The 27532-nt window shown below is 41.6% G+C and overlaps 1 protein-coding gene across 1 annotated transcript in view; it reads left to right on the top strand.

The window, feature by feature from the left end:
• The window catches only part of LOC141082444 (uncharacterized), a 119494-nt gene that overhangs the window by 61810 nt on the left and 30152 nt on the right, over nt 1-27532 (top strand). The window lies entirely within an intron of this gene.

Below are 27532 nucleotides of genomic sequence, written 5' to 3'. Positions count from 1 at the left end.
TTATATGGGAGTTTTATAGAATAAATTCAAGGTGAGAATATTATATGGGAGTTTTATAGGATAAATTCAAGGTGAGAATATTATATGGGTGTTTTATAGGATAAATTCAAGGTGAGAATATTATATGGGAGTTTTATAAGATAAATTCAAGGTGAGAATATTATATGGGAGATTTATAGGATAAATTCAAGGTGAGAATATTATATGGGAGATTTATAGGATAAATTCAAGGTGAGAATATTATATGGGAGTTTTATAGGATAAATTCAAGGTGAGAATATTATATGGGAGTTTTATAGGATAAATTCAAGGTGAGAATATTATATGGGAGTTTTATAGGATAACTTCAAGGTGAGAATATTATATGGGAGTTTTATAGGATAAATACAAGGTGAGAATATTATATGGAAGTTTTATAGGATAAATTCAAGGATGGAATATTATATGTGAGTTTTATAGGATAAATTCAAGGTGAGAATATTATATGGGAGTTTTATAGAATAAATTCAAGGTGAGAATATTATATGGGAGTTTTATAGGATAAATTCAAGGTGAGAATATTATATGGGAGTTTTATAGGATAAATTCAAGGTGAGAATATTATATGGGAGTTTTTTAGGATAAATTCAAGGTGAGAATATTATATGGGAGTTTATAGGATAAATTCAAGGTGAGAATATTATATGGGAGTTTTATAAGATAAATTCAAGGTGAGAATATTATATGGGAGTTTTATAGGATAAATTCAAGGTGAGAATATTATATGGGAGATTTATAGGATAAATTCAAGGTGAGAATATTATATAGGAGTTTTATAGAATAAATTCAAGGTGAGAATATTATATGGGAGTTTTATAGAATAAATTCAAGGTGAGAATATTATATGGGAGTTTTATAGAATAAATTCAAGGTGAGAATATTATATGGGAGTTTTATAGGATAAATTCAAGGTGAGAATATTATATGGGAGTTTTATAGGATAAATTCAAGGTGAGAATATTATATGGGAGTTTTTTAGGATAAATTCAAGGTGAGAATATTATATGGGAGTTTTATAGAATAAATTCAAGGTGAGAATATTATACGGGTGTTTTATAGAATAAATTCAAGGTGAGAATATTATACGGGTGTTTTATAGAATAAATTCAAGGTGAGAATATTATATGGGAGTTTTATAGGATAAATTCAAGGTGAGAATATTATATGGGAGTTTTTTAGGATAAATTCAAGGTGAGAATATTATATGGGAGTTTATAGGATAAATTCAAGGTGAGAATATTATATGGGAGTTTTATAAGATAAATTCAAGGTGAGAATATTATATGGGAGTTTTATAGGATAAATTCAAGGTGAGAATATTATATGGGAGATTTATAGAATAAATTCAAGGTGAGAATATTATACGGGTGTTTTATAGAATAAATTCAAGGTGAGAATATTATATGGGAGTTTTATAGGATAAATTCAAGGTGAGAATATTATATGGGAGTTTTATAGGATAAATTCAAGGTGAGAATATTATATGGGAGTTTTTTAGGATAAATTCAAGGTGAGAATATTATATAGGAGTTTTATAGAATAAATTCAAGGTGAGAATATTATACGGGTGTTTTATAGAATAAATTCAAGGTGAGAATATTATATGGGAGTTTTATAGGATAAATTCAAGGTGAGAATATTATATGGGAGTTTTTTAGGATAAATTCAAGGTGAGAATATTATATGGGAGTTTATAGGATAAATTCAAGGTGAGAATATTATATGGGAGTTTTATAAGATAAATTCAAGGTGAGAATATTATATGGGAGTTTTATAGGATAAATTCAAGGTGAGAATATTATATGGGAGATTTATAGGATAAATTCAAGGTGAGAATATTATATAGGAGTTTTATAGAATAAATTCAAGGTGAGAATATTATATGGGAGTTTTATAGGATAGATTCAAGGTGAGAATATTATATGGGAGATTTATAGGATAAATTCAAGGTGAGAATATTATATGGGAGATTTATAGGATAAATTCAAGGTGAGAATATTATATAGGAGTTTTATAGAATAAATTCAAGGTGAGAATATTATATGGGAGTTTTATAGGATAGATTCAAGGTGAGAATATTATACGGGAGATTTATAGGATAAATTCAAGGTGAGAATATTATATGGGAGATTTATAGGATAAATTCAAGGTGAGAATATTATATGGGAGTTTTATAGGATAAATTCAAGGTGAGAATATTATTTGGGAGTTTTATAGGATAAATTCAAGGTGAGAATATTATATGGGAGTTTTATAGGATAAATTCAAGGTGAGAATATTATATGGGAGTTTTATAGGATAAATTCAAGGTGAGAATATTATATGGGAGATTTATAGGATAAATTCAAGGTGAGAATATTATATGGGAGTTTTATAGGATAACTTCAAGGTGAGAATATTATATGGGAGTTTTATAGGATAAATTCAAGGTGAGAATATTATATGGGAGTTTTACAGGATAAACCAAATACCAACAGAAAATAAACGACCAAAACAAACATTTATCAGTAAAAATAACTCCTCTTTATTAGGTAAAGTATGAAAGAATTGCACCATTTTCCGATACCCGTCGCGTGTCCATTTTTCATGATTTTGGGCTGGGTTTGGGATTATTTTTTGTGTGCCAAGCTGATGATTTTAATGGAGACCATTTTGGTGCAGATACGATCTTTTGATCGCCCGTTATTGCATTTTAATGCAATGTTGCGGCGACCAAAAAAACATAATTCTGGTGTTTTGGCTTTTTCTCGTTACGCCATTTAGCGATCGGTTTAAATGTTTTTTTTATATTGATAGATCGGGCAATTCTGAACGCGGTGATACCAAATATGTATATGTTTTAGTTTCTTTCTATTGTTTTATTTTGAATGGGGCGAAAGGGCAGTGATTTAAACTTTTATATATTTTTTATATATTTTTAAAAACTTTTTTTACTTTTGGCATTGTGAAGACATACAGCATTGTATCTTAATTAACCAGATGACTATTTTTTAGCAAACGAAGAATAATAGAATGTTATCTGTATGTTGGCTTTAAAGTTAAGTGTAGATTTCTAGTTGGTCAAGAAAACAGACTTTTGTTTGTGTAAGTCGGTAATAGTGACTTTTATTGTGCACTTATCCTTGATCACTAGTGATGTTTGCTGATATGCTAATTATGCATTGTGTTATGGAGCCAGTTTGTTGACTTCTAAAGCAGAGAGGGAAAAACTATGCAAATAGTTTAAATATTCAAGTAATGCTATAATAATCTCATCTCCATTCTTAAGGCCCTTTTACATTTAGCGATGCACCAGCAATCCGACCAGCAATCCGACCCGGTCAGGATCGCTGGTGCATCGCTAAATGATCGCTAGTGAGCTTTCATACAGAAAGATCTCACAGCGATGCAGCAGCGACGCAGCGCACGATACTCACCTTTCACACATAGCGATCCTGCGTCCTCCCGCCCGCCTCCACGCGTCGCTGGACGTCACAGCAGGAAGTCTCAGCAGGAAGCAGGCAACGAGAAATGGAGCCGGACATTCTCGCGCGATCAGCGATGAGCAGCGGGGGAGCCGGTCGCTGGTAAGTATCACACATAGCGATATCGCTAGCAATATCGCTATAACGTCACAAAACCAGTGACGATTTAGCGATATTGCTAGCGATATTGCTTAGTGTAAAACCCCCTTTAGGGTCCCGTTACACTAAACGATGCACCAGCGATCCTGACAACGATACGACCTGCTCAGGATCCCTGGTGAGCTGTCAAACAGGCAGATCTCACCAGCGGTCAGGACAAACGAGGACGCTGGTATCCAAGGTAAACAGTGGGTAACTAAGCGCCGCAGCACTAATGTGCCCCATCTTGGGTGCTGTGCGGGGACTGTTCTATGTGTTATCTGCCTGTTCTGTGGTAGAATAAAGCATTGCCCACACTGTGTTACCCTCACCCTGTGTTGCCTGAGTAGCGTTTTGCCCATATTAAAAGGAGAGCGGGAGTTCGGCAGGACGATCCCTGGTCCATGCGTTTTCAGCTAGTGGGCAGCGCTCACAGCATTCCAGCAGTGACAAGCATTGACTTCTGCTGGAGGCCTCTCGTTGTCATGCCAACCCATTGGTGACCCGCGATCATGTGACGGGGTCACTGATGGGCAGGATTTCCAACGCACTTGCTGACATGTGCCAGAAAAGATGTGGGCTCAGCGCTGGAGCCGACATCAAATGGGACAGTCCAACATCGGCATACATTTACCCCTGATGTCAGAAAGGGGTTAAAGGGGATTGTTTTCACAGAGACAGAAGTGGTGATCAATCATGTATACATACAGATAATTACAGAAATACACAGCTTCTAATGGTAAATAGTATAGAGTTACCACAAGAAATATAATTTGTGTAAACCAGGTGTAGATATAAAAATTCAGGGAAATGTCAAATGTAGCGCCATCTAGTGGCCATGTGCAAAAGTGCCATCATAGAGTAAAATGTATCCTAAGAGAGCGTCACTATCAAGGTGGAGATGAGATTAAAGGGAAGGTGCCGTGATTTTTGATAATTTATTATAAAAATGAAAATTATGTAAAAAGATGTTTTCATCTAAGCTTGACGCTGTTATGTTTATTTTTTTACTCTTTTAGTGCAGCCACTGGGTGCTGCCATTTTACCTTGCAGGTCTGTAATGGCTGCTGAACGACACTTTCCGTCATCAAATACGGCAGTCCCTGGGCATAGGAGACAGCGGTCGGACACCGAACCTATCTCTCACTCAATTCACAGCTGTAGTTATGGCCAGGCGCCATTTTATTAGACACCAGCGCTTATCCGCTGAGCTCCATTTACACTATCGCTAGCCCTATTATGCCGGATGCTGTACTGTTCACTTCCAGCATAACAGGTCTCGGATGGTCACACCACACCTACCGGAGGAGGTGCAGGAGATCAGGACAGGATACCGGAGAAGCTCCTGGAGACCTGATGAGCTGCTGCCTGATGGAGAACCGATGAACTGCTGCCTGATGGAGACCCAACGAACTGCTGCCTGCTGGAGACCCAACGAACTGCTGTCTGCTGTAGACTCGATGAGCTGCTGTCTGCTGTAGACCCGACGAACTGCTGTCTGCTGGAGACCCGACGCGCTGCTGCCTGCTGGAGACCCGACGAGCTGCTGTCTGCTGGAGACCCGACGCGCTGCTGCCTGATGGAGACCCGACGAGCTGCTGTCTTCTGGAAACCCAATGAACTGCTGTCTGCTGTAGACCCAATGAACTGCTGCCTGCTGGAGACCCGACGAACTGCTGCCTGCTGGAGACCCGACGCGCTGCTGCCTGCTGGAGACCCGACGCGCTGCTGCCTGCTGGAGACCCGACGAACTGCTGCCTGCTGGAGACCCGACGAGCTGCTGTCTGCTGGAGACCCAATGAACTGCTGTCTGCTGTAGACCCGATGAGCTGCTGTCTGCTGGAGACCCGACGCGCTGCTGCCTGCTGGAGACCCGACGAGCTGCTGTGTGCTGTAGACCCAATGAGCTGCTGAAGACAAGATGACCTGCCACATGCCATCCTGGATAACTTCGCCTCTGGACACCTCTGATTGGATGGCGTCACCGAAATGACACTGGATGGACTCGTTGCCATGGAGACCGGATGGGTCCACACCACGCGAGCGTTCAGCATCCCAGTGAAGCAGGATGTTCAGGATGAAAACCTGTTGGTAAGACCAAGATGAATAATGCTGCATAGAGCCATCTGGTAGCGATCAATCAGGTAAAGTGATAGTGAGGGGGGTCCGGAAACAGAACAATGCAGGTGAAAAGAGCCAAATGTGACCCCACCAAGTGACCAGTGAGAGTGCAACTGTGCAACGGGTAAGAAAAGAGAATAAACAGTGATATGGTAAAGATATAAAGAGAAAAGCAGCTTAATAACAGTGATGATAATAAAATATATGGGAAAGTATTTGTGGTGAAGTGTATACACTCATAAAAATATTTTCTTTAACCCCTTAGTGACAGAGCCATTTTGCAGCTTAATGACCAGGCCAATTTTTACAATTCTGGATCGCTTTAACGGATCCTGGTGATTCGGACATTGTTTTTTCGTGACATATTGTACTTTATCTTAGTGGTAAAATTTCTTCGATATGACTTGCGTTTATTTATAAAAAGAATGAAAATATGGCAAAAATTTTGAAAATTTTGCAATTTTCAAAATTTAAATTTTTATGCCCTTAAATCAGAGAGATATGTCACACAAATTTCTTATTAAATTACATTTCCCACATGTCTACTTTACATCAGCACAATTTTGGAAACAATTTTTTTTTATTAGGAAGTTCTAAGGGTTAAAAGTTGACCAGCGATTTCTCATTTTTACAACAAAATTTGCAAAACCCTTTTTTTAAGGACCACCTCACATTTAAAGTCATTTTGAGGGGTGTATATGATAGAAAATACCCAAAAGTGACACCACTCTAAATACTGGACCCCTCAAGATGCTCAAAACCACATTCAAGAAGTTTATTAACCCTTTACGTGCTTCACAGGAACTGAAGCAATGTGGAAGGAAAAAAATAATTTAACTTTTTTTTACAAAAAATTTACTTCAGAACCAATTTTTTTTATTTTCACAAGTGTTAAAAGAGAAAATGAACCACAACGTTTGTTTTGTAATTTCTCATAAATGCGCCGATACCCCATATGTGGGGGTAAACCACTTTTTGGGCAGACGGCAGAGCTCGCAAGGGAATGAGCGCCGTTAGACTTTTTCAAAGCAGAATTTGCTGGAATTGAGATCGGACGCTATGTTGCGTTCGGAGAGCCCCTGATGTGCCTAAACAGTGGAAACCCCCAACAAGTGACCTCATTTTGGAAACTAGACCCCTTAAGGAACTTATCTAGATGTGTGATGAGCACTTTGAACCTCTAAGTGCTTCACAGAAGTTTATAACGTAGAGCCATGAAAATAAAAAATAATTTTTTTTCCACAAAAATTATATTTTCGCCCCCAAATTTTTATTTTTAAAAAGGTAACAGGAGAAATTAGACTCCCAAAGTTGTTGTCCAATTTGTTCTGAGTATGCCCATATCCCATATGTGGGGGTAAACCACTGTTTGGGCACACAGCAGAGCTCATAAGGGAAGGAGCATCGTTTGCCTTTTTCAGTGCAGAATTGGCTGGAATTGAGATTGGACGCTATGTCGCATTTGGAGAGCCTCTGATGTGCCTGAACAGTGGAAACCCCCCACAAGTGACACCATTTTGGAAACTAGACCCCTTAAGGAACTTATCCAGATGTGTGGTGAGCACTTTGAACCCGCATGTACCTCACAGAAGCTTATAACGCAGAGCAGTAAAAATAAAAAATCATTTTTTCCTCAAAAATGTTTTTTTAGCCCAATATTTTTTATTTTCCCAAGGGTAACAAGAGAAATTGGACCCCCAAAGTTTTTGTTCAATTTGTCCTGAGTACACCGATACCCCATATGTGAGGGGACCACTGTTTGGGCGCATGGGAGAGCACGGAAGGGAAGGAGCGCCATTTTGGAATGCAGACTTTGATGGAATGTTCTGCGAGCGTCATATTGCGTTGCAGAGCCCCTGATGTGCCTAAACAGTAGAAACCCCCACATGTGACCCCATTTTGGAAGCTAGATCCCCGAAGGAGCTTATCTAGATATGTGGTGAGCACTTTGAACCCCCAAGTGCTTCACAGAAGTTTATAATGTAGAGTGTTATGATGAGTCACCGAAGGAGGAAAAAACAAAATACCAGCTAAGTCCAGAAAAACCAGAGAGGTTGGCAGCTATCGGATAGCAGACCCCTGACCCTATCAACAACAACTAGCAGTAGCCGTGGGGGGTTCCTACGGTGCCCTAGACCCCTCGATCACAGCCGGAGAACTATATAGCCTAAAGAGAGAAAGGGGAAAAACTAAACTGCCCCAGAGCAGACCCCAAAGCAATAGGCAGCCCCCAACATATAATGACGGTGAAGCAAGATGAAAACACTAACACAGATAGAAAGATAGGTTGAGCAAATGATGGGGCCCAAGCTAACTACATAGGACAGGATAGGAAAGCTGCTGTCTGCTATCCGCAAAAACCCTATCAAAATGAGCCAACCGACTGATAGGAAAAACAGGACCTGAAGTCGCTAGGCTTCAAAAGACTATATCAGCACTCAGGTATATTCGGAAGACAGAGCAAAATATCAACAGATCAGAGACAAAAATGGAATTCAGCTCACCCCCGGCCAGGGATGGCAGAACTCCCAAAAAACAAGGCAAAACAAAAACAAAACTGAAGAGTACAAAGCAGAGCAGAAAAACTTAGCTTTGAGATGCAGGAATCAGACTGGTCTCCAAGAATCCAGCAGGAAAATCACCAGCCAGGAAGAAGGGCGTCGGCAGCCCTATATCCAGTCCTCAATTCCAGCCACCCAGTCATCATCTAGCTGCCCAGGTGTTTGGTAATCAGTCTTACTACCTTCCTTCACTAGAGGAGGGAGTTCATCAGACCTCAATGGTGAAGGGAAAAATGAACTCACAACAGTACCTCCCCCTTGAGGAGGGGTCACCGAACCCTCATCCATGCCACCAGGGCGATCCGGGTGAGCCCGATGAAAGGCACGCACCAATCTTTCGGCATGAATATCAGAGGCAGAGACCCAGGAATTATCCTCCTGACCATAACCCTTCCACTTAACCAAATACTGGAGTCTCCGTCTAGCCAGACGGGAATCCAGTATCTTCTCTACCTCATATTCCATGTTACCTTCAACCAATATAGGGTCAGGAGGTGCCACCACAGGAACTACTGGTTCAACAAATCTCTAAAACAAGGACTTATGAAACACATTATGAATTTTAAATGTGACAGGAAGAGCCAACCGAAAAGAGTCCGGATTAATAATCTCCAAAATCTTGTAAGGTCCAATAAATCTAGACTTAAACTTAGGAGAAGCCACCTTCATAGCGATAATTTTTGATGACAACCAAACCATATCACCCACCTTAAACCGGGGACCAACGGTCCTACGCCGGTTGGAAAACCGCTGGGCCTTTTCCTGGGAGAGAGACAACTTATCCACTACTTGGTCCCAGATCTGGTGCATTCTCTCCACTACAGTTTCAACACCTGGGCAGGCAGAAGGCTCCACCTGCCCTGAAGAAAATCGAGGGTGAAAACCAAAGTTACAAAAAAAAGGTGACATCAAAGTGGCAGAACTAGCTCTATTATTTAAAGCAAATTCGGCCAAGGGCAAAAATGAAACCCAATCATCCTGATCGGCAGAAATAAAACATCTCAAATACGACTCCAAAGTCTGGTTTGTTCTCTCCGTCTGCCCATTGGTCTGAGGGTGAAACGCAGAGGAGAAGGACAACTGAATTCCCAGCTTGGAACAGAAAGTCCTCCAAAATCTAGACACAAACTGAACTCCTCTGTCAGATACAATGTTCTCAGGAATCCCGTGCAAGCGAACCACCTGTTGCAAAAACAAGGGCACCAACTCAGAGGAAGATGGCAACTTAGGGAGTGGTACAAGATGGACCATCTTAGAGAATCTATCACAAATCACCCAAATAACAGTCATTCTCTGAGAGACAGGCATATCAGAGATAAAATCCATTGAAATATGGGTCCATGGCCTCCTGGGCACCGGCAAAGGCATCAACAAGCCACTAGAGCGAGAACAAGGTTTAGACTGGGAGCAAGTCCCACAGGACTGCACAAAATTCCTGACATCACGAGACAAGGCGGGCCACCAAAAAGATCGACTCACCAGATCTCTAGTACCAAAAATACCTGGATGACCAGCCAATGTAGAGCAATGAACTTCAGACATCACTCTCTTCCTCCACTGGTCAGGAACATACAACTTTCCACTGGGACAACGCTCAGGTTTTTCCTCCTGAAACTCTTCCAGAGCACGTCTCAAATCGGGCAAGATGGCAGAAAGAACTACCCCCTCGCCTAAGATGGTAGCAGGCTTAGTCACAACAGGAGAATCAGCAAGGAAACTCCTAGAGAGGGCGTCTGCCTTGACATTCTTAGTGCCCGGAAGAAAAGAGACCACAAAATCAAAACGTGTGAAAAACAAGGCCCACCTAGCCTGTCTAGGATTCAAGCGCTTGGCCGACTCCAGGTAAATCAAATTCTTGTGGTCAGTAAGGACCACGACTTGGTGTTTGGCTCCCTCCAACCAATGTCTCCACTCCTCAAATGCCTATTTCATGGCCAACAGTTCCCGATTCCCCACATCATAGTTACGTTCGGATGGGGAGAACTTTCGGGAAAAGAAAGCACAAGGATTCATTTTAGATGTCACAGGATCTTTTTGGGACAAAACAGCTCCTGCACCAATCTCAGAAGCGTCCACCTCCACCAGAAACAGGAGTGAGACATCAGGTTGCCGCAAAACCGGAGCAGAAGTGAATCTTCGCTTCAGCTCCTGAAAGGAAGAAACAGCCTCCAGAGACCAATTCAGCACATCAGCACCCTTCCTAGTCAAATCCGTCAATGGCTTGGCAATACCAGAAAAATTAGCTATAAATTTCCGATAAAAATTAGCAAAACCCAAAAACTTCTGGAGGGCCTTCAAAGAAGTGGGCTGAACCCAATCATAAATGGCCTGTACCTTGGCTGGGTCCATTTCAATAGTTGACGGAGACAAAATAAATCCCAAAAATGAAATCCTCCGTACCCCAAAAAGGCATTTCGATCCCTTGACATACAGGGAATTCTCCCTCAAAATCCGGAACACAGTCCGAACATGTTCCACATGAGAGTCCCAATTCTTGGAGAAGATCAAAATATCATCCAGTTAGATAATCAAAAATTTATCCAAAATGTCTCGGAATATATTGTTCATCAAGCACTGGAAGACAGAAGGGGCATTAGTGAGCCCAAAAGGCATCACCAGGTACTCAAAATGTCCCTCCGGAGTATTAAACGCCGTCTTCCATTCATCCTCATGCTTAATGCGAATAAGATTATATGCCCCCCTGAGGTCAAGCTTGGTTACCCAGCAAGCACCTTTAACTTTGGAGAATAGATCAGAAATCAGGGGCAACGGATACTGATATTTAACAGTAATTTTGTTGAGGGCACGATAGTCAATACAAGGCCTTAATGAACCATCCTTTTTAGCCACAAAAAAAAACCCCAGCACCTAAGGGTGAAGAGGATGGTCTAATATGACCCTTCTCCAATGCCTCCTTAATATAGGATCGCATAGCCTCGTGCTCGGGTACAGATAAATTGAAAAGTCGACCCTTGGGGAATTTACACCCCGGGTTCAGCTCAATAGCACAGTCATAACTCCTATGAGGAGGCAAAGACGCAGACTCACTCTCACTAAATACATCATAAAAGTCAGCCAAATAGTCAGGAACATCATGTGACTGGGGAGAGGTGGAGAAAACAGGAGCATCACTAAGGGCACACCGACAACCCCAACTCACCACAGACAAAGATTTCCAATCCAGAACTGGATTATGGATTTGCAACCAGGGAAACCCCAGAACAATGGTATCATGCAAATTATGCAACACCAAAAATCTGCAATTTTCTTGATGGTCTGGGGCGACCCGCATTACCACCTGGGTCCAAAACTGAGGTTTATTCTTCGCCAAAGGAGTAGCATCAATACCCCTCAAAGGGATAGGCGTCCGCAGAGGTGTCATAGGAAATCCACAACGTTTAGCAAAATCCAAGTCCATCAGGTTCAGAGCTGCTCTTGAATCCACAAAAGCCTTAGCGGAAAATGTGGATAAGGAGCAGATCAGAGTAATTGCCAGAAGAAACTTAGGTTGTACACCACCCACAGAAAACGTGTGTGCACGTTTCTCTCGTTTAGGGCAGACAGAAATAATATGCGAGGCATCTCCACAAAAAAAAACACAGCTTATTACACCTTCTGAACTCCTGACGTTGCGCCCTAGACAAAACTCTATCACATTGCATAGGTTCAGACATTTGTTCAACAGGGGGTAACATCTCTCGTGTAGTTTTGCGTTCACGTAAACGCCGATCCACCTGAATGGCTAATGACATAGAATCGTCAAGACCAGAGGGAACAGGAAATCCCACCATAGTATCTTTTACAGTTTCTGACAAACCCTTCCAAAAGAGGGCTGCCAAGGCACCATTATTCCAGGTAGTAAGGACCGCCCACTTTCGGAATTTTTGACAGTACAACTCTGCCGAATCCCGACCCTGGCTTAATGCCAACAGGGTCCTTTCAGCCTGATCAATAGCATTAGGTTCATCATACAACAACCCCAAGGCTTGAAAAAATGCGTTCACATTATTCAGAATAGGATCATCAGGTTTCAAAGAAAACGCCCAATCCTGGGGATCACCGCGCAGCAAACAGATGACAATTTTAACCTGCTGTGTGGAGTTCCCTGATGAGTTAGGCTTCAAGGCAAAAAATAATTTACAATTATTCTTGAAATTCAAGAATTTAGACCGATCCCCCAAAAATACATCAGGAGAAGGAATCTTTGGTTCAGCAGCATGTGAATGAGCAAGATAGGCGGAAATTCCCCGCACTTCAGCAGCGAGCTGCTCCACACGATCAGACAATTGCTTCATCTCCATTGAGAGAAAAATTCCCCCTATGGCCTCAGAGATATAGAGGAAAAAATATGCACACAAAAAAAATAAATTCTGACACTTTTTTTTTTTTTTTTTTACAATTCTCTCCTGCTATTGAGTACCCTAGGATCTGCGGTATGGCTGGTGATTCTGTTATGATGAGTCACCGAAGGAGGAAAAAACAAAATACCAGCTAAGTCCAGAAAAACCAGAGAGGTTGGCAGCTATCGGATAGCAGACCCCTGAACCTATCAACAACAACTAGCAGTAGCCGTGGGGGGTTCCTACGGTGCCCTAGACCCCTCGATCACAGCCGGAGAACTATATAGCCTAAAGACAGAATGGGGAAAAACTAAACTGCCCCAGAGCAGACCCCAAAGCAATAGGCAGCCCCCAACATATAATGACGGTGAAGCAAGATGAAAACACTAACACAGATAGAAAGATAGGTTGAGCAAATAATGGGGCCCAAGCTAACTACATAGGACAGGATAGGAAAGCTGCTGTCTGCCATCCGCAAAAACCCTATCAAAATGAGCCAACCGACTGATAGGAAAAACAGGACCTGAAGTCGCTAGGCTTCAAAAGACTATATCAGCACTCAGGTATATTCTGAAGACAGAGCAAAATATCAACAGATCAGAGACAAAAATGGAATTCAGCTCACCCCCGGCCAGGGATGGCAGAACTCCCAAAAAACAAGGCAAAACAAAAACAAAACTGAAGAGTACAAAGCAGAGCAGAAAAACTTAGCTTTGAGATGCAGGAATCAGACTGGTCTCCAAGAATCCAGCAGGAAAATCACCAGCCAGGAAGAAGGGCATCGGCAGCCTTATATCCAGTCCTCAATTCCAGCCACCCAGTCATCATCTAGCTGCCCAGGTGTTTGGTAATCAGTCTCACTACCTTCCTTCACTAGAGGAGGGAGTTCATCAGACCTCAATGGTGAAGGGAAAAATGAACTCACAACAGTAGAGCCATAAAAATAAAAAATCATATTTCTTTTCACAAAAATGATCTTTTCGCCCCCAATTTTTTATTTTCACAAGGGTAACAGGAGAAATTGGATGCCTGAAGTTGTTGTGCAGTTTGTCCTGAGTACACCGATACCCTATAGGTGGGGGTAAATCACTGTTTGGGCACACAGCAGAGCTCGGAAGTGAAGGAGCACTGTTTGACTTTTTAAATGCAGAATTGATTGGTATTGAGATCGGACGCCATGTCGCATTTGGAGAGCCCTGATGTGCTTAAACAGTGGAAACCCCCCCAATTCTAACTCCAACCCTAACCTCAACACACCCCTAACCCTAATCTCAATCCTAACCCTAACTTTAACCCTAATGGGAAAATGGAAATAAATAATTTTTTTTATTTTATTATTTTTCTCTAACTAAGGGGGTGATAACGGGGGGTTTGATTTACTATTTATACTGGGTTTTTATGTTTGGCAGCTGTCGCACGCTAAAAGACGATTTTAGTTTCAAAAGATAGTTTTTGCATCACCACATTGTGAGAGCGATAATTTTTCCATACTTTGGCCCACAGAGTCATGTGAGGTTTTGTTTTTTGCGGGACGAGTTGACGTTTTTATTGGTACCATTTTTGGGCAAATGACTTTTTTTATCACTTTTTATTTCGATTTTTATGAGGCAGAATAAACAAAAACCAGCAATTCATGAATTTCTTTGGGGGGAGCGTTTATACCATTCCGCGTGCGGCAAAATTGATAACGCAGCTTTATTCTTCGGGTCAGTATGATTACAGCGATACCTCATTCATATTTTCTTTATGTTTTGGCACTTTCTACAATAAAAACAATTTTATATAAAAATTATTATTTTTGCATTGCTTTATTTTGAGAGCTGTTATGAATCGGTCTGAGGAGGAAATAAAAAACAACACAAGCTAAGTCTCAGAAAACCAAAGAGGTTGGTAACTATACAGACTGCAGACCCCTGATCCTAACACGCAACTAGCAGCAGTCGTGGAGCGTTCCTACGGTGGTCCTAGACGCCTCGTCACAACCGGAGAGCTAAATAAGCCTAAAGCAGGAAAAGAGGAAAACTAACTGCCCCAGAGCAGACCCCAAAGGAAAGACAGCCCCCCACATGTATTGACGGTGAAACAAGATGAAAACACAAACAAAGGCAGGAAAATAGGCTGAGCAAACGATGGGGCCAAACTAACTAGAAAGGACAGGAAAGGAAAGCCACTGTCTGCAATCTGCCAAAAACCCTACCAAAAATAATGTCCAACACAACTGATAGCAAAATTAACCCTGAAGTCACTAGACTTCTCCCACTATATCAGCACTCAGAAATATTCTGAGACAGAGCAAAAAGAGGCCAATCTAATAAGGGACAAAAAAAAGGCAAATTGGCAAATACAGATAAATAAGAGTGGAAATTCAGCATAGCCCAGCCGGACTGGCTGACCACACAAAAAACTGAATTGACCAACAAGAGCAAGTGTGAACATTAGCAAAAACAAACTTAACTTGAGAAGACTGGAACAGAGCTGAGTCCAAGACCTGAGAAGCAGACTGAATCACCAGCACCAGGATAGGGCGTCGGCTGTCTTATATCCAGTCTGATACTCCAGAGATCCAATCGTTATCTTCCTCACCAGGTGGCAGATCACTACCAATTAAACCAACCTCACTACCTCCTGTCACCACCAGAGGGAGAACGGAAGGAGAACTCTCAACTGGTGGAGCAGAAAATGAGCTCATAGCAGAGAGCTATAACTTATATTTTTTCGCTGATGATGCTGTGTGGCGGCTCGTATTTTGGCGGGGAAAGATGATCTTTTCAGTGGTACTATGTTTATTTATATCCATCTTTTTGATCACGCGTTATTCCACCTTTTGTTCGGCGGTATGATAAAGCATTGTTTTTTTAGCCTTTTTTTAACTTTTTTATGGTGTTCACTAAAGGGGTTAACAAGTGGGATAGTGTTATAGGGCGGGTCGTTACGTACGCGGTGTACTTTTATTGTGTAGATTTTTTATTTAAATATTTATTGATTGATTGAATAAATATTGATTTTTTTATTATCTTTAATTATTTTTTAAAATATTTTTACAATTATTTAAAAAAAAATTTAAGTTAATTCTTACTTTTACACTTTTACGCACTATGGGACACTCATTTTGTGCAGGCTGATCACTTCTATAGCATGCAGATCTGCATATTCTAGAAGCGGTCAGCGCTACACAAAGTTGCACATTGACCTGAGAGACTTCTTGGTCATCACTGCGCATGACAGGAAGTCTCTCAATAGTGGAGACCCAGATGTCATTGTCACGACATCGGGTCTCCATGGCAGCGTTCGGGACCCAGCGTCATGCTGCCAGGTCTCCAATCCATAGGCAGAGGGGCTGTCACAGCTGACAGCTCTTCTGCCTGCTCCTGGAATGCTGTGATCATGTTTGATCGCAGTGTGCAGGGGGTTAAAGTGCCATGAGCGTCCATGACCGCTCCTGGCACTTAGTGCCGGGTGTTGGCTGTGATAATCAGCTGACACCCGGCCGCGATCAGCCCCCCCCGTGAGCGCGGCTGATCGCGTATGACGTACTATTCCGTCCATGGGAATTAAGTCCCAGGGCACATGGACAGAATAGTACGTCATATGGCAGAAAGGGGTTAAGATTAAATGTAATAGTTAGTGTTGAGCATTCCGATACCGCAAGTATCGGGTATCGGCCGATACTTGCTGTATCGGAATTCCGATACAGACTTCCGATATTTTTTCAATATCGGAAGTCGGCATCGGAATCGGAAGTTCAAAGTTGATTGACAGCCTGACGTCATCATGATGCGCGGTGTGTGCGCATCATGATGCGCCGTCATTTCGGGCCTTCCGGGGGTCTCTGCCAGCCTGCCGGGGGGCTGTGTGGACTGCCCGGGGTCTGTACCGGCCTGCCGGGGGGCTGTGCCGGCCTGACGGTGGTCTGTGCACCCTGTGGGGGTCTGTACCGGCCTGCCGGGGGGCTGTGCCGGCCTGCCGGGGGGCTGTGCTAATGTCCGGGGGTCTGTGCAAGCATCGTCCGATGGGACTATAAGTCCCATCTGGCGATGCCTGCTACCATGACAGTGATTGACACATTAGCCAATGATGGGACAGTAGTAGTCCCATCATCCGGCTAATGTGTTAAATGTTAAAAAAAAAAAAAAAAAAATACTACATACATACTACATACATACTACATGCATGCTACATACATACTACATGCTACATACATACTACATATATACTACATGCATGCTACATACATACTGCATGCTACATACATACTACATACATACCACATATATACTACATACATACTACATGCATGCTACATACATACTACATACATACTACATGCATGCTACATACATAACATATATACTACATGCATGCTACATACATACTACATGCTACATACATACTACATACATGCTACATACATACTACATACATGCTACATACATACTACATACATACTACATACATACTACATATATACTACATGCTACATACATACTACATACATACTACATGCTACATACATACTACATATATACTACATACATACTACATGCATGCTACATACATAACATATATACTACATGCATGCTACATACATACTACATATATACTACATGTGGGAATTTCCCACGCAGCAATGGCATAAAGTGAGACTAGGGACTTTTTTTTTTTTTAAGTGGCGGAGGAATACAGTGCGGAAGGATACCTACCTTCCGTCATTGGATTCCTGCAGCCCGTAGAGAACGGCGGCATCAGCTGATGCTGCAGTTCTCTACCCAAGATCGTCGTGGGACACACTCGTGGACTGCTTCGGATCGTGGGTGAGTATTTTTGTGGTTTGTTATGTTAATATTTATTCCTTTAAAAGACAATGGCTTCGGGGAACAATGTGACAAGTATTGGTAAGTATGTTACTCTATGTTATATGTACTGTATGTCTATGTATGTATTGTATGAATGTATTGTATGTAGTATGTATGTAGTATATATGTGGTATGTATGTAGCATGTAGTATGTATGTAGTATGTATGTAGCATGCATGTAGCATGCAGTATGTATGTAGCATGCATGTAGTATATATGTAGTATGTATGTGGTATGTATGTAGCATGTAGTATGTATGTAGCATGCATGTAGTATATATGTAGTATGTATGTGGTATGTATGTAGCATGTAGTATGTATGTAGCATGCATGTAGTATATATGTAGTATGTATGTAGCATGTAGTATGTATGTAGCATGCAGTATGTATGTAGCATGCATGTAGTATATATGTAGCATATATGTAGTATGTATGTAGCATGTAGTATATATGTAGTATGCATGTTGCATGCATGTAGTATATATGTAGTATGCATGTTGCATGCATGTAGTATATATGTAGTATGTATGTTGCATGTAGTATATATGTAGTATGAATGTAGCATGTATGTAGTATGAATGTAGCATGTATGTAGCATGTAATTTTTTTTTTTTTTTTTTTTTTTACATTCAACACATTAGCCGGATGATGGGACTACTACTGTCCCATCATTGGCTAATGTGTCAATCACTGTCATGGTAGCAGGCATCGCCCGATGGGACTTGTAGTCCCATCGGACGATGCCTGCACAGACCCCCGAAGCCTGCACAGCCCCCCGGCAGGCCGGCACAGCCCCCCGGCAGGCCGACACAGCCCACCGGAGCCTGCACAGACCACCGGCAGGCCGGCACAGCCCCCCGGCAGGCCGGCACAGCCCACCGGAGCCTGCACAGCCCCCCGGCAGGCCGGAACAGCCCACCGGAGCCTGCACAGCCCCCCCGGCAGGCCGGCACAGCCCCCCGAAAGGCCCGTACAGACCCCAGAGAGGCTGTACAAGGGAAAAACAGGGTTTTTCTTATTCCGATACCGGAAGTCCCATAGACTTGAATGGGACTTCCGGTATCGGAATCGGCGATACCGATACTTTTTTTTAAGATCGGCCGATCCATTCCGATCCGATACTTTGAAGTATCGGACGGTATCGCTCAACTCTAGTAATAGTTTACAATATACATTGATAATTAGGATTAGAGATGAGCGAATATTTCAATGTTCGGATTACTATCGCCTATTTATTCAGTCTATGGGAGGCAAAAGCAAACGCATGCACAACACCTTCTAATGGCCTCAAAATCTGCCAAACAGGAACAGATATCAGGAAAGTGGCCTCAATTCACCCACAGTACACACTGTAGCATGGCACTGCAGCAATCAGCCCTGCATGAGGTATCGTCGTCTGGGCCAGCATTTACAAAAGATTTCCGAGGTCACCAAGGTGTTTGGCTATTCGGTTGGAACATATCTGATTGTATCTGATGGCTTGGCTACAGGCAATAGTTTTTCTTTGTTTTTGAAAACTTGCTGAAATTAATAATCAGGCCTAATACCTTATCTTCTCCCCTTGTAGGCTGTAGAACGACCTCATAGAGTGCCGACATGTCCTCTTCCTCCTGGGATTCCACCAAGACCTGCGCTGGCTAAAATTTTACACTACTGGGACAGAGGTATGATACTGCGACAGGCAACAGATCACTCAGATCTAACGATTAAGGGATCCAAAGTCTCCATCTTTCCAGATTATTCTATAGAAGTTTAGAAATAAAGAGCCACATTCTTTGATATCAAAAACATCTGAGAGATGAAATATGATGTTGAGTTAAGGGTGGTAGCTGGAGCTACTGTGCACGTTTTTCAAGATTCAAAAGAAGCCCTTCACTGCATGGATATTAATGAGTGTTATGACTTGGGTTGGAGTAGTGGTATTGCAACCACTAGGGGCACCACTGGCAGGTTGCGTAGTCAGGAATCACCCAGAGGACGGTACACGGGAGCAGCAGTATAGTTTGGGTGAGGCTCAATAATCACGCAAGGAAGGAAGTGCAATGCCAGATTTAAGTAGGGAGTTCAATTTAAGGGATTACAAAGTGGAAACAATCAGGAACAACACAGGTTCTAGTACCTTGGTTAGCAAGGAACTGTCCAACGAGCTGAATAGCTCAAAAGGAAAAGCTGCCACGTAATGCACAAGAGCTGTTGGGTTCGGATTCTGACAGTAGTCCACCTCCTTCCAAGATGTAGCTGGCTTCTTCAGATGTCTCCAATGAAAGGCTTTTGTAAGCATGGGTGCATAAACATTGTATCCTGGCTCCCATGAATTATCTTATGGTCTGTAACCCCTCCAGTACACCAAATATTGTAATCTTTCTCTAAGTCTTCTAGAGCTCAGAATTGTATCCACAAAGTATTCTTCACCATAAACCTTTTTGTGGTGGAGGAGGTGGTTGAGTTCTTCCAGGAAACAGGTTCTCACTGAATGGTTTGAGCAAAGACACATGGCTAGGAAGTCTAGGAAGACCTCTGGTGGTCGCAAACTTCTTCCATGTAAGGATTATGGAGGCCACTGTGCTCTTAGGAACCTTGAGTACTGAAAAAATTATTTTGTAACCTTGGCCAGATCTGTGCCTTTCCACAATTCTGTCTCTGAGCTCCTTGGATAGTTCATATGACCTCATGATTCTCATTTGGTCTGACATGCACTGTAAGTTGTGAGGTCTTATATAGACAGGTGTGCGCCTTTACAAATCAAGTCCTATCAGTTTAATTACACACAGCTGGACTCTAATGAAGGAGTAGAAACATCTGAAGGAGGATCACAAGGAAATGGACAGCATGGGACTTACATATGAGTGTCTGAGCAAAGGGTCTGAATACTTATTACCATGTGATATTTTGTTTTTTCTTTTTTAATAAATTTGCAAAAATGTCTACTTTTTTTTCAGTCAAGATGGGGTGCAGAGTGCACATTAATGAGAAAAAAATGAACAGATCCACAATACACCATTTCCCTACCTGGCAGCGGAGTTTGGAACCCGAGGGGAAAGCGTTCTGGTGCCTCCGCTCAATGTCCACTGACCCTGTCTGACCCTATAAGGAAATCCCTCACCAAGCCATCACTGTCACCTAAAAAGTGCTTAAGTGCTTTATCCAAGTGTTGAACCTACTGTAGATGTAATGTATTGATAACAAATATGTCTCCAGTGCTTGGGTATAGTATTTTACTCAAATGACCATATATTAATATATATTGTGTATATATTGTATCTTCAATACCTCTAGGGTGAGCACAAAACTATATGTATAGACCACCTCCCAAGAAAATACACTCCAAATGAAATGTTAGAGTAGATCATGTCTCAATGACATATAATAGATTTGAATATATCCGGGGTATAATATCCCTTAATAAATCACCTCACAAGAGGATACACTCCCAATCACATGTTAAAGGTAGAGATGTCACAATGACACATAAGAAGTATTTTACATGTATAAGGTTCAGGATGTCTTAACCCTTAATAAATAATGTCTAAAAAAAGGTGCACCCCACATCCAATATTAGGGTGCTTTATGTCTCAATGACACATCAGAGATATTTCTTAGTTCTACCATTGAGTAGCTCTCACTGAGCCTTCAGGCAAGTTCAACAGCATGTATCAACATAGAGGTTATAACTTAGCTTCTAGATGCATGCATCCCATCCAGACGCGTTTCCTCCCTCTCTTGGATGGATACAGGGGTTCATCAGGGGATTTCAAAGGGTGATGGGCTCGAATCAGCTACCAATTACACTGACCTTTTAGAAGAATTTGTGCCAATGTGTGGACTCTATTATAATGGTGGCTCTCATTTTATAGACCCAAGTCTCCGCGAGACCGGATACCATGCACCGGTCACACCTTCTGGACCAGAAATACTGGTTCTTCCACGACCTGGAAGTAATGCACCAGTACATGCGTACTATGAGCCAGATGCGCTCGTACAATGAAACGCACTGAACTCCACTCGGGACCGGAAGGAGCCGCACACCAAATATAGACCCACATATACTTCAGCCTGGACCACTAGTGGTAATATGGTGGAGTGTATAATGCGTTCCACATCTAATGATATGGTGGAACGCATGTCACAAACTGGTCTCGGCCACACAGTATACTCAAATACCACAGCATTCTTGTATTATCACTTACACTACCGTTCAAAATTTTAGGATCACCCAGACAATTTTCTGTTTTCCATGAAAACTCATACTTTTATTAATTAAATGAATTGCCAAATGAATTTAAAATCTAGTCCAGACATTGACAAGGCACAAAAAAAAAGATTTTTATTTGAAATAATATTTTTCTCCTTCAAATTTTGCTTTCGTCAAAGAATGCCCCCTTTGCAGCAATTCCAGCATTGCAGACCTTTGGCATTCTAGCAGTTAATTTGCTGAGGTAATCTGGAGAAATTTCACCCCATGCTTCCAGAAGCCCCTCCCACAAGTTGGTTTGGCTTGATGGACACGTTTTGCGTACCATACGGTCAAGCTGCTCCCACAACAGCTCAATGGGGTTGAGATCTGGTGACTGTGCTGGCCGCTCCATTACAGATAGAATACCAGCTGCCTGCTTCTTCCTTAAATAATTCTTGCATAATTTGGAGGTGTGCTTTGGGACATTGTCCTGTTGTAGGATGAAATTAGCTGTTGTGGGAGCAGCTTGACCGTATGGTACGCAAAACGTGCCCATCAAGCCAAACCAACTTGTGGGAGGGGCTTCTGGAAGCATGGGGTGAAATTTCTCCAGATTACCTCAGCAAATTAACTGCTAGAATGCCAAAGGTCTGCAATGCTGGAATTGCTGCAAAGGGAGCATTCTTTGACGAAAGCAAAATTTGAAAGAGAAAATTATTATTTCAAATAAAAATCTTTTTTTTTGTGCCTTGTCAATGTCTGGACTAGATTTTAAATTCATTTGGCAACTCATTTAATTAATAAAAGTATGAGTTTTCATGGAAAACAGAAAATTGTCTGGGTGACCCGAAAATTTTGGTGTGACATGCACTGTGAGCTGTGAGGTCTTATATAGACAGGTATGCGCCTTTACAAATCAAGTCCTATCAGTTTAATTACAAACCAGACGTTTGCAGCTAGAATAGTCAATTATCACATTAATAATGTATAGAGTGTATTTCTGAATCATTTACTGATGGCTTCATTGGAAAAAAACTGTGCTTTTCTTTCAAAAATTAGGACATTTCTACGTGATCCTAAACTTTTGAATAGTAGTATATGTGTTACCATTCTTTAGAGAGCTGAATTATATTGTGTTGTGTTCCTTTAGCATAATATTCTATATAACTTTTGTGATGTGTACTAATGTTCATGTACAGTTTAGGGAGAGGAAGGTCTGTTTCACACTTCCGTTTTTGGCCATCAGTCAAAATCCGCCGTTTTTGCAAAAAAATGGATCCGCCATTTTTTTGGGCGGATCCGTTTTTTTCCCCATTGACTTGCATTACTGGCAGATCTTGATGGATGGCCATCCGTTGGATCCGTTTTTTTGCAGATCCGTCAATTTTTTTGCATCCGCTGAGATGCCTGGACGGACCTTGCAATGTTTTTTTAACTGAAGGATCCGCATTTTTATACAGCGCATGCCTGGAGGAATGAAGTCAGGAGGAAATTTAACCCTGAGATCATTTCTCTCTCTCTCTCTTCTCTCCCCCCCCCCCCCGGGCAGCGGTTCCTTTACACTGTGTTCCAAATTATTATGCAAATTATATTTTTCTATGATTTTCTAAATAGTCGGTACAAATGACAGTCATTCTAATAAAAGTCATCACCGGTTAGAGTATACATCAAGTTTTATTGCAGAAACCTCCCAATGATAACAGTATAATCTCCAAAATGAATAAAAACTCAAATTGCAGTGTTCCAAATTATTAGGCACAGTAGAATTTCTAAACATTTGATATGTTTTAAAGAACTGAAAATGTTCATTTGTGGAATTTGCAGCATTAGGAGGTCACATTCACTGAACAAAATGGATATTTAACTCCAAAACATCCTAACAGGCCAAGTTACATGGTAACAGAGGAACCCTTCTGTGACATCACCTTCACAATTCTCCATCCATTGAACTTGGGAGTTTTTGGAGAGTTTCTGCTTGTATTTCTTTGCATGAAGTCAGAATAGCCTCCCAGAGCTGCTGTCTTGATGTGACCGGCCTCCCACCCTCATAGATCTTTTGCTTGATGATACTCCAAAGGTTCTCTACAGGGTTGAGGTCAGGGGAAGATGGTGGCCACACCATGAGTTTATCTCCTTTTATGCCTATAGCAGCCAATGACTCAGAGGTCTTCTTTGCAGCATGACATGGTGCAGGGTCATGCATGAAGAGGATTTTGCTCCTGAAGGCACATTTCTGCTTCTTATACCATGGAAGACAGCTGTCAGTCAGAAACTCTATATACTTTGCAGAGGTCATTTTCACACCTTCAGGAACCTTAAAGAGCCCTACCAGCTGTTTCCCCATGATTCCGGCCCAAAACATGACTCCTCCTCCTCCTTGCAGAAGTCGCAGCCTTGTTGGGACATAGTGGCCATCCACCAACAATCCATCTGGACCATCCAGGGTTGCTCGACACTCATCAGTAAACAAGACTGTATGAAAAATAGTCTTCATGTATGTCTGGACCCACTGCTACAATATCTGCTTGTGAACACTTTTTAGGGGTGGCCGAATAGTAGGTTTATGCACCACAGCAAGCCTTTGAAGGATCCTACACCATGAGGATCGAGGGACTCCAGAGGCACCAGCAGCTTTAAATATCTGTTTGCTGGTTTGTAATGGCTTTTTAGCAGCTGCTCTCTTAATCCAATAAACTTGCCTGGCAGAAACCTTCCTCATTCTGCCTTTATCAGCACAAACATGTCTGTGCTCAGAATCAACCACAAATCTCTTAACAGTACGATGGTCACGTTTAAATTTTTGGGAAATATCTAATGTTTTCATCTCTTGACCAAGGCATTGCACTATTTGATGCTTTTCAGCAGCAGAGAGATCCTTTTTCTTTCCTAAATTCCTTGAAACCTGTGCCCTGCTTAATAATGTGGAACATCATTCTTAAGTAGTTTTCCTTTAATTGGGCTCACCTGGTAAACTAATTATCACAGGAATTTGAGATTGATTTCAGTGATCCAAAGAGCCCTGATACACAATACCATCTATGAGTTTATTTGAAAAACAAAAAATTACATCTTTATGACACTTAAATTCAATTTGCATAATAATTTGGAACGCAGTGCAAAATTGGTCATTCGACGGATCCGTCAAAAAAATGGATCCGGTAGCATACGTTCACATCAGTTAGGAACGGATCTGCTTTTCCGCCTTTTTGGCGGATTTTAACTGACACAGAAAACTGAAGTGTGAAACAGGCCTAAGGTGCTTTCTTTTGGGGACATTAGAGAGGACACCTTAGTATACAGTTCTTATATACAAGGGTAAACTAAGGGAAAGGGACAAAGAACCAGCTGAGATTGTAGCAAGGGGACCTCTTGTTTCATGTAGAAGCACCAGATTAAGGGACATCTTGGTAAAAAATCGCATTGGGATGCATAGTGTGAATTGGTTACACACCGGCATAACGAAAGGAAACCATAAGTGTGGCCATTGCCCTTATTGCAAATTCCATTTAACGGATCAAATTATTCGCATGGGAGCTGTAAGCCATTCTGTTGCAGAGTTTATCTCATGTAAAACGAATGATGTTGTTTATGTAGTGCTCTGCCCGTGCAAATACTTTTATATAGGGAAGACCACACGGTCACTATATGTCCGTTTTAGGGAACATTATAAATCTATCATGTCGAATAAGGGTGTACCGAGATTGATTCATCATGTCAGAGAGGCACATGCAGGGGACCCGAATGTTCTGGCATTTGCGGGTTTGGAGAAAGTGGATTTGCCCCACAGGGGGGAGACCTGCACTAACTTCTACTAAGACGTGAGGCTAGGTGGATTATGCAGACTAATGCAATGGGCCCCACAGGATTTAATGATAGGGTGGACATGTCCATTTTTCTGTAGCAAATTTTCCCTGATAATAGTCACTTATCGTTTGCGGTATCCTTAGTAATATTTTGCTTGTATAGATGGTAGATAATATTATAATCATGTGAAGATTATTTACAGGGAAGATTAAATATAATAATTAATATTAGGGCATGTATCCATAACTAAGAACATATATGATATATCATTGAGTATATTTTAGTCATCACATGTCTGTTCTTTAATTATTATCGCTATATTTAGATCGCATAATTTTTGTATAATTAGGTTACATGTTATTAATGTTTAATTTAATATCTAATTTGATTATCCATTCAGTGTGCAAGACAGTGATAAAGATTTATAGTAAAATAGTTTTGCAGATAAATGTATATATATGGAATCTGATGAACTACATTATAGTGTAAAAGATTTTTCCCTACACATTTATGTGAATTTCTGTGTGTTTTCACGTTCGTGACTTGGTTTTAATTGTTTTTAAATGTCTATGTATTTCATGTCATTATGGCAGCAGCTGCAGAAGGAGGAGCAATAAGGTGGCAAGGTATAATTTCCCACGTCACATTCTTCTACTCACTGACCCGTTGAAGTGCTAGTAGGCACGTCGTCAGATTTTGCTCACTCCTCCCTCCAGCCTCCTGGCCATGAAGTTTTCATGTAGATTGCTAAATAAAGCAGACTTTTTCACCTGGATCGGTGAGTGCTATGGTCTTCTTTTATTCCATGTGGATTTATATACTGTGTCTTCTGTTCCAGCACCCGAGATCACGGGGTTCAGCCTCTATCAGCAATATGGATATGACAGCTTTATATCGGCAGTAGTTTTGGCAGTGTTGTCTGGCTTTTTCCTTACATGTTGATGATATACAAGGGCAAGTGTAGTTCATTTGTGGACCACTAGATGGAGGCATACTAGTGTGCTCTGTTAGGTATAGTTGATAGGATGGTTATAGAGGGTGAAGTGTAGGAGGGGCTGCCGGGTGGTAAGACAGGAGTTTCTAGAAAGTTAGGTCAGACCCGGCCAGGGTGCCCAAGTGTCCACATGGGCTATAGACCCGGACAGCTCAGCAGCCACGTAATGTTAAAGCGCTGCAACCCACGTTATCCACAGCCACTGTGCATCATAGCAGTGGGCCAAAACAGGGAAGAAAAGATGTGGCGACTCATCACCTGGGCAGATGCCTTTTAGGGCAGGAATCGGTGGGTGGAGATAAGGGGAGGGGGAAAAATAGTAAATTAGTGATAGGGGTTTGTTATAAGTCTCCAAAAATGATGGAAGCAACAGAGAATATCCTCATAAAGCAAATAGATGAAGCAGCGACTCAAGGAGAAGTCATTATTATGGGGGACTTCAACTACCCTGAAATACATTGGGGAACAGAAACCTGCAGTTCCAGCAAAGGTGATAGGTGTCTGACAACTATGAGAGACAATTACCTTTCACAACTGGTTCAGGACCCAACAAGAGGGGGGGCACTGCTAGACCTAATATTAACCAACAGGCCAGACCGCAGATCAAATGTAAGGGTTGGGGGTCACTGGGGTAATAGTGATCACAAAATAATAAGTTTTCATGTTTCCTTTAGGCTGTGGGCACACGTAGCGTTTTAAAACGCTCACTAAAAACCGGACTCCGTCCCAGAAATCGCGTTTTTTTCCGCGCGATTTCACCGCGATTATGATCGCGATTTTCGTGTGCGATATTCAAGCACTTTCCAAGCGATTTGAAGCATCGCTTGGAAAGTGATTGACAGGTTGGTCACACTCGTCAAACATAGTGTTTGACAAGTGTGACCAGGTTTTTACTATTGAGGCCGCCTATTCGGCATCAATAGTAAAAGATAGGATGTTAAAATGCTAAAAAAAAATAAAAAAATCGGGGTATATTTACTTTCCGGCGTCCCGCGCTGCATTCCCGGGCCTCAGCGTTCCCAGTAATGCCTTGCGAGACCTGTGA

The sequence above is a fragment of the Dendrobates tinctorius genome, unplaced genomic scaffold, assembly GCF_039654945.1.
Source record: "Dendrobates tinctorius isolate UK_male_01 unplaced genomic scaffold, ASM3965494v1 ptg000017l, whole genome shotgun sequence".
NCBI classification, from domain to species: Eukaryota; Metazoa; Chordata; class Amphibia; order Anura; family Dendrobatidae; genus Dendrobates; species Dendrobates tinctorius.
Note: the sequence above shows the minus strand (reverse complement) of the source record. Positions and strands in the feature narration are given on the sequence as shown.